We start from the raw sequence: 9,397 nt of genomic DNA, 5'->3' as shown, positions 1-9,397 counted from the left end.
ATCCATTTCGTTTGCAGCGAATGCAATGTAGATCTGCCTTTTCTCCTTGAGAATGTCTGCCCCCCCTGCCTCTGAAGTATCTTCCTCTTCCTCTTCGTCCACCTCTTCCTCTTGTAGAATCTTGAGCATGATGCTTTTCTTTTTGAGCAAGACAAACAGTCTCTTCAGAAGATTGAGGGACTGTTTTCTTTCCAAAGGCTTTCTCTCTTTCAGCAAACTTTTTCACAAGAGACTCAAAGGTTATGTCTTTAAGATTTCCATTTGCTTGTAAAGACTCAAGATAATTGGAGTAGGTAGGATAGAGTGCTTTGAGAAAGGCAATAAGAGAGATATCCAGCTCAACCTTAGTGGATTTAATATCATGCATTATAGACTTTATTTCAGATGCAAGAGCAAGAGGATCATTATTTTTCAGTTCAAGAGTGAAGAGTTTAATCATGAGCTGAACAACTTCAAGTGCAGAATGTGAATCATAGAGTTCTTTCAGCTTTTGTAAAGCTTCAAAGGCAGTGGAATAGGATGAAATATGACGACTTACTTCTTCATTTACAGATGCTGCGATCAACGCATAGGCTTTGCTGTTCTTGTTTTCCCAAATGACAAGTTCTTTATCTGATGTAGGCTGCACAGGGTCTTTGTCTTCTTCTCTGACACACACTCCTTTCCACAACTCATTGTAGATGAGGGTATGTTTTACCATCCGAGACCATTCAGAATAGTTCTCCTTGCCAGTGAGAACTATTCCGACCATAGAGATGATTGAATGCATTCTGTAAAAAAGTTACTTCTGCTGATATACAGTGAAAAAAAATCTCTGTGGGAAATAATCAATCAAATCACCATAAATCCCTTTGATTCTCTAAAATATGGCGGTGTTAAAATTCAGACATTCTCTCCAAATTTCACAAGAAAGGATGACAGGCGGGAGCTCTGTTTTCTTGACTAATTGCTGCTATTAAATGATAAAATCTATGTTCAAAGAGTTGAAGAATATTTCATTCAAAAAGACTGAAATCAATTGATACCAGAAACCAATCGGTCAGCACATCCAAAAAATTTGCTTTTGTAATGGCAGAAGCATGTCGCTCTTGGCAGAAAGATCACAAAAAAAAACTTTTCACAACGCTGACACAATGCACCCGTCTATTATCAATTCTGTCTGCAAGATGTAACTGTTTACTACCCACAGATCTACTTGAATTTCATGAATATTCTCAGCTGCTCCATAGCTCAACGCATGGTGCCAGAACTTTACGTATTTGAGGCATTCGTTAGTTTTATAAGACCCTCTCTTCAGTTACATAACAACTATTTGGTATAAAACTAAGTAACAATAACTAATAAAAAATTTACTGATTTTTACACAATTCATTGGTACTGATAAGAAGGGACGACCTCCAAAACCCCTTCTTGATATCAAGAGGCCGCAACCTCAATACATGAAGAGGGTGATGATAGTGTCAGACGTGAATGGACTCGCAGAGATTTGCAGAGCCAACTGGACCTTCATCGGGAAAAGATTGATGCAGCAGCTAAGGCAACGTATATACTTAACAGAGATCTGGACACCATGAGCCGGCTTGTCAGGCTCCTGCACGACGAGGTCGAACACAATAAAGATTTGATGCGGTTTTGCTTGCAGAGAAAGGACGACATGCCACCTGTAGAAGAGGTTGTGAAAATGTTGAAAACTAACGATAGCAGTTTCAGCCAACAAATGGACTCGCTACCACTGAATTCTCAGATCTAGGCACAAACACTTCTGCGTGAGGAGTCCGCAGAGTGAAAAAGATACAAAGAATTGATAAAAAAAACTAGAATATCCCTGCTCGGGTCGTGCTTCTGATCTCCACGACGTGCGGTGTGAATTCTCAGTTCACAAAGCCGATACCTACATCTCTAAAGGAAGGAGAACGCGTTTCAGCTTGAGCTTTAGTGAATAACATATGGGTATCGAAGACCTGGAAGGAAGGAATGATCAGTCGTTCAAAGGAAATCTGCTCAAGCACATGGCAGACGGAAACCAGTGAGCCAAACGGGAAAATGAGAGATCAAACGGAAGCAGAGAGGAGCATGCGGATATTATGATATCTACGCAGCTGGGTAGAGGCGTTGGACGGTGGGAGAACGTTACATGCATCTCTGGGCAGCGACAGAGACAGAGTAGTGTCAGGAAAATGTTTCAGACAGATGCGTTGGCCAGGCAAACGTTCAGGCAGGCAATCAATGTCAGAGTAGCGCTCAGGACTGAGCAGCTCTCAGGACAGCAGGAGTTACAACTATTTCTGGGACCTGTGCTCTGATACCATGTCAGGCCAGGGTAACTCCAGAATGAATGAGCGGAAGAAAAAACTGATTGCATAATTCATTAGCTAACTATCATTTATACATAAATGGGACGGATCAGTTCATCTTCTTGATGACTGTTCGCGTTCCAGTTCACCCATCCGTTGAGGATTAGGTGTCAACAATCCTTATACCCAATAAAGATGCACTTTTCAGATTTACTATCCAACTTGGTTCATTTCTCCTTCGGAACATGTACATATGCATCACATCCAAATACCCTCAGATGTGAAAGAGAGCGTTTATTACCAGTCCATTCCACTTGTGGAGTTTTATCCTCCAATGCTGATGAAGGTGATCTGTTGACCAGGTAACATGCTGTCTCCACCGCGTCTGCCTAGAATTCATGTCATAACCTGACACCACTGAGCATGCTTCTTGCCCTTTCCATCAACGTCTTGTTCATTCTTTCCACAAATCCATTTTGATGAGATGTATATGGAGTAGTCTTCTGCCATGATATACCACACTTCTTACGGAATTCTTCAAATTCCTTGTTACAAAACTCTCCACCATTATCTGTCCTCACCACCTTTATCTTCTTCTCTGACTGATTTTCCATGAGAGCCTTAAATTCTTTAAACCTGTCAAAGACTTCAGATTTATTCTTAAGGAAATATATCCATGTAGTCCTTGAGAAGTCATCTATAAATGATACATAGTACATAGACTTACCCAGTGATGGAATGTTATGAAACCAACTCACAAAAATATAGAAAAGATAGATCAACGCCTTAGAATTTAGCCTCTTCGAGGAGACAACCTCCTTTACATTACACAAATGAACAATTCTTGGATGATACAAATGACAAGACCTCCTTTCTATATAGAGAAGTCTAAGGAGTCATAATATAATCAGAGCCGACATAACAATAATAATGTAAGGGCATAATAATAACAATAGTGGGCTTGTATGGGGCACAATATTAACAATATGGGGACTACATGGGTACAACAATATAATAAGGGGGCTGTACTAATAACAATAAGGGGTTACACTAGTAGTATAGGGGCCTAACATGCCCCTCTCCTTCAAAAAGTGTTATCCTCAACGCTTGAGTAGTTCTTGATAGTTCTATAGAATATTCTTGTCCTCCTATGTGGAATCTTCAGCGGGTAGATTCTTCCACTTGATGAGATACTCTGAAATTGATCGATTTCGTAGCTGTCGAGTTCTTGTTTTTGTGACTGCTCCAGGTTCCAATATGATTTTTCCTTCCTCTTCAAGTTCTGGCCATATTGTTTGAATTGGGATCTTTTGCAAATTTTGAATGACTGGCCACACTTCTTTGCCCTTCTTCCATTCATCCCTTGCTTCGTTTATCCAATCTGGTTGGATAATAGAACTAGCACAAAACAATGCTTCCACATCCTCATCCTTTCTTGAGAGTGCATCTGCAACAAAATTTTGCTTCCCTTTTCTATAGATGATGTCAAAATCATAACCCAATATATTTGTGACCCATTTTTTCTGTTCTTATATAGATAATATTTGTTCTAAAAAGTAATTAAGACTATCATGAACTATTTTTACCTTGAAGTGTCTTCCCATTCGGTAAGGTTGCCATTTCTTAAGTGCATGTAGTATTTCCAACATTTCCTTCTCATAAATAGCTTGCTTGAGATGTAACAGTAAAAATACCCAATAACCTACATCAAAACATTTTTCACTATAATGTTGATCTACTTGTTGTTTCATTTGATTTTGCACCAAAATGGCGTTATCCTTTAAAAGTTGGAGAACTTGTTGTTGATGCTCGATGTGATCTTTCACTGCTTGAACCTTTTTCTTCTTGATATGTACTTCTATCTTGAGAGTTTGAGGAGTGGTAATTTCTTCCAATGCTTTACAAGATATGGTTGGATTCATTTCTTAATGCTCGATGTGATCTTTCACTTCTTGAACATTTTTCTTCTTGATATGTCCTTTTATCTTGATAATTTGAGGAGTGGTAATTCCGACCAATGCATTACGAGATATGGTTGGATTCAATTCTTCTTTCTTTGGGGTTGGTTCCTGGTGTATATCCTCTTCTTTTGATGTTTCTTGATCCTTTTCTTCCTCCTCTTCATAATCTATGTAAAATAATTTATTCCAGCACACTTATGACCTTTAGTGCATTTGCTATCACAATTTTAACAAAGCCCTTTTTCTCTTTTCTCTTCCAATTGTTGTGGTGTAACCCTTGTAGGTTGTGGAAGGCTAGGAGAAACAACACTTCCATTATTATAGTTGTGAGGGGTAGACTTCCTTGTTGCCATAATTTTACTTTCCACTATGTAACAAATCTCTTTTACTCTTTCCAATTGTTGTGGTGTTGCTCTAAAGAAGGTGTTGCTCTTTGTATCCTCATAATGTGCTATCATTTCCTCCATGAAAATTGACCACGTAACAAGTTGTTTACGAGAACAAAGCCCTTTATACCATAAAAATTGATCCGGTTCTAAATATGAATATGCAATACATACCTTTTGTAACAGTGGTACACCATGTAGATCAAAATATTGCTCCATCTGAAGTATCCAATTTACTGGATCCTTGCCATCAAAATTCCTCATATCGCCTTTTCTTGATTTTAGGAGCTCGATCTTGAAACGACTATAACTCTGTAATTTCAGTTCTTCTAGTTCTGAAATTGCGATCTGTAGTAGCCCTCTGCATCCTCTTTCCAATGCCACTAGTCTGATCCAAATTGGATTCTCTAAGGAAGAGTTATGCACAATCTCCCAAGATGACCTGATTATAGACATTTCCAGAAGAGCGAACTTGTATGAAGTGCCATGTGTCACTATTTTGACCTTTGGCTCTAAAAAATATATACAAGAAACTACAGTCCGTCCTCTTTTTGTACCTTCTTACAAAATTTCAATCCGATGCTCAGAGAGAAAGTTATGACGATTTTCCCCAAGTCACCTGTTTGGAATGTAATTCAGGAGTTTGCAAAAAGACCAACTTCCTCAGATCATATCTCTGCAAATATAGTTCAAAATTATCTGAAATTCGGATTCGAGGTTCAGTGCGATTTCATCTCAAATGGGTTTTTTTTTTCGCTTCTAAAACATCGCAGAAAAAAAGTTATAGCGAAAATTCCACGATGACCTATTTGGAGCAGCGAAACCCTAGAATCCAAAGCTCTAATACCAAATTTTATGAAACCAGCTCACAAAAAGATAGAAAAGATAGTTGAATGCCTTAGAATTCAGCCTCTTCGAGGGGGAAACCTCCTTTACATTACACAAATGAACAATTCTTGGATGATACAAATGACAAGACCTCCTTTCTATATATAGGAGTCTAAGGAGTCATAATATAATCAGAGCCGACATAACAATAATAATGTAAGGGCACAATAATAACAATAATGGGCTTCTATGGGGCACAATAGTAACAATATGGGGACTACATGGGTACAACAATATAATAAGGGGGTTGCACTAATAACAATAAGGGGTTACACTAGTAGTATAGGGGCCTAACATGGAACCTTCACAGGTCCAAACACATCACTGTGCACAAGTTCTAATATCTGTTTCGCCCTCTTACTATCTGAGGGGAAGCTCACTCGATTCTGCTTCCCATATACACAATTTTCACAGAAATCAAAAATCCAAAGAGCTATTACTCATACCTTCTACCATACCTTTACCATGAAGTATTCGAAGACCCTTCTCTCCAATATGTCCAAGCCTTTGATGCCACAGCATGGTCTTCTCTCCAGAGACCACTAGATTTTCTACTCTGCTTTCAGGAACCACAGAACTATTGCACCCATCAATAACAGTGCTACCTTGTAGCTTGTATAAAGTTCCAATCCGAACTCCCTGCATTAATACCAGTGCTCCCCAAACCATTTTGTGGGTATCCTTCTCGAACACTGTTTTTACACTTGCATCATCCAACTTGCTTACAGAAATCAGATTTCTAGCCACTGTAAGAATATGTAGAACACCTGGAAGTGTTCTAACCCTTCCACCTTGTAACTTCAACTTTAATTTTCCGCGACCAATGATTCTAGCCTTCTTGTCATCCCCAAAGAAGACATCACCACCATCGTATTTCTTATACTCGTAGAACCACTCTCTATGGGGAGTGAAGTGGAAGGATGCACCTGAGTCAATCAACCACGCCTCATGATCTACAGGTGTACTTGAAGAAGCCAAGTACACATCCCCACCTTCATCTGAGGTGGTTTTCACCTCTGCAGAAGGAGCATCATCAGATCCCTTTCCTTTCATTTATCAAGAGATTTAGATTTATAGTCCCTTTTGTAGTGCCCTTCCTTTCCACATTTCCAGCACACCAACTTTACAGGTTTTCCTGGAGATTTAGATCTCCCTCTAGATTTATATTTCCCACTCGATGAATTATTTTTGTTTCTGTTCTGGGACCGTCCTCATACAGACAAGGTATAACCATTCCGACTCTCCATATTTTTCCATCTCATCTCCTCCATCAGCAAGGATGAGACTATTTCATCAAACTGCAAGGCAGTTGCATTGCTACCTATTGCAATAACCAAACTATCCCATGAATTTGGTAGAGAACACAACAAATTGATGCACTTATCTTCATCTGAAATTTTAATATCAACAAATGCTAGCTGACTTACCACAGTATTAAATGCATTCAGATGCTCTGTCATCGAGTCTCCATCTTTCATCCTCATGTTATACAGCTTTTTCTGCAGGAACAGTTTATTCACTAGAGACTTAGATTGGTACAAATTTCCTAACTTGTCCCACAAAGCCTTCACCGTAGCTTCCCCTGATACATTCAACAATACTGAATCTGAGACACACAATCATATTGTGCTCTTTGCCTTCCAATCCAACTTCTTCCATTCTTCATCGGACACTCTCATTGGTTTAGTACCAGGATCTACCAAAATCCACTAATCTTTATCCATCAACAGATCCTCCATCTTTAGTTTCCACAACTCAAAACTCTGACCATTAAATTTCTTGATCTCTATCTTTCCACTGCTCGCCATCTTCTTTCACCACCAGAATCGATCTCGCAGATCTCCCACTGAACAGGGTCTACCACAGGTCCGAGCGAAACCCCTTAGCAACAAAGGCGTCCCCTTGAAGCCAAAACAACTCTGATACCAAATGTAGGTTTTAACCCCGTACAGAAATTACCTACATACGAATTCTAAAACACAAAAAATAAACAATGCGAGAGCATAACACATAAAACACATATACACAGAGATTTTCCCCTGGATCCCAAAGTCGGGACTACCAGCTTGATTTTTCATTATATTACTTTCAATATTACAATACATATTTATACATGCCGAAGAATCCAATACCATGGACCGAAAAACCATTGCATCCAAAACCATGAACTGAAAACCATTGCATCCAAAACCATGTGTGAAAATCATAGAAGACTGCCTTCAAAGCCAAGGAGGGCCTTTTCGAATGGTTGGTTATGCCTTTCAGATTGACGAATGCTCCTGGAACCTTCATCAGGCTAATGGATGACATCTTGCGGCCATTCACCAACTCATTTGTAGTGGTATACTTGGATGACATCCTGATATTTAGCCAGAGTTGGGAAGAGCACCTTCACCACATCCGACAGGTTCTCCAAACACTGCGACAACACAAGTTATGTGCCAATTTGGAGAAATCCACTTTTGTCATGACCTAGGTTTAGTATCTGGGATACATTATTAATGAACAGGGGGTGCATGTGGATCCAGCCAAGATCCAAGTCATTCGGGATTGGCCATCTCCAACCACTCTGACAGAGATCTGTAACTTTCTAGGTCTTGCCAACTTCTACCGCAGGTTTGTGTTGGGATTTTCTCATATCACTTGGCCCTTGAGTCAAGTCACCAAGGGAGGAGCGAAAGCAAAATTCTTTTGGTCTGAATCTCAATAGAAGGCATTCATAGAGTTGAAAGATCGCCTCTGCACGCACCAGTGCTCGCATTACCAGACTTGCAACAACCATTTGAGGTCGAGACAGATGCCTCTGACTATGCTATTGGGGCAGTCCTTACTCAACATGGCATCTAGTGGCATATCATAGTGAGACACTTTCAGACACAATCCGAAAGTATCCCACTTATGATAAAGAGATGTATTCCATTGTGAAGGCCTGCTAACAATGGAAGCATTACATTTTGGGGAAGGACACGGTCATCCACACAGACCACCAACCCCTGAAGTTCATACAAACCCAAGGGAAATTGCAGAATGATCACCCTCAGAAGTGGTCCACATACCTGCAACAGTTCCATTTGAATATCAAGTATAAGAAGGGCAACACCAATAATGTGGCAGATTGCCTTAGTCGACCACCGATCATGGCGTTAACCACCGTGCTCAACTCTTGTGGGCACGAGACTTTTTATTGGCCACTTCTGTACAAAAGTGACCTAGAATTCGGCCACACATACCAGACACCCTTGGAGGGTCAGCATGTTCCAAATTTTCACCTCCAGGATGCTCTGTTATTCCACCTGGGTCACCTTTGTGTTCCTTCAAGCGAGCGTGCTAAGATGATTTTGGAAGCACACTACAGTCGGGCTATTGGGAATTTTGGGGTCGAGAAAATGATGGCAGTTTTGCAGAAGTATTTCTATTGGCCGAATCTTCGACAGGATGTTGGGAAGTACATCAGATCATGCACTGCTTGCGCCATTTCCAAACCAACCATCAAGAAGCAAGGCCTCTATACCCCGCTGCCTACCCCTAGTTGACCTTGGGAATCCATCTCCATGGATTACATGTTAGGCCTTCCTTCCACTAAGCATGGAAATGACTATGTTTTTGAGGTCGTCGACATGTTCTCGAAGATGACCGTTATGGTGGCCTACAAGAAGAATATCACAGCAGAAGCCACTACTAAACTCTTCTTTGAATGAGTGTGGGTACACTTTGGGATCCCACAGTCTATCATCTCAGATCGGGACAACAGGTTCCTCAGTACATTTTGGCCCAGTCTCTAGTCGATGCTGGACACCAAATTTACTAAGTCCATAACCTTCCATCCTCAAACTGATGGCCAGACAGAGGTTGTCAACAGGATGATCGT

This window comes from Pinus tabuliformis, chromosome 1_2 (genome assembly GCF_031772625.1).
Source record: "Pinus tabuliformis cultivar Carrire ecotype Pingquan chromosome 1_2, CPIR1, whole genome shotgun sequence".
Classification (NCBI taxonomy): Eukaryota; Viridiplantae; Streptophyta; class Pinopsida; order Pinales; family Pinaceae; genus Pinus; species Pinus tabuliformis.
This window is presented reverse-complemented; position numbering follows the sequence as displayed.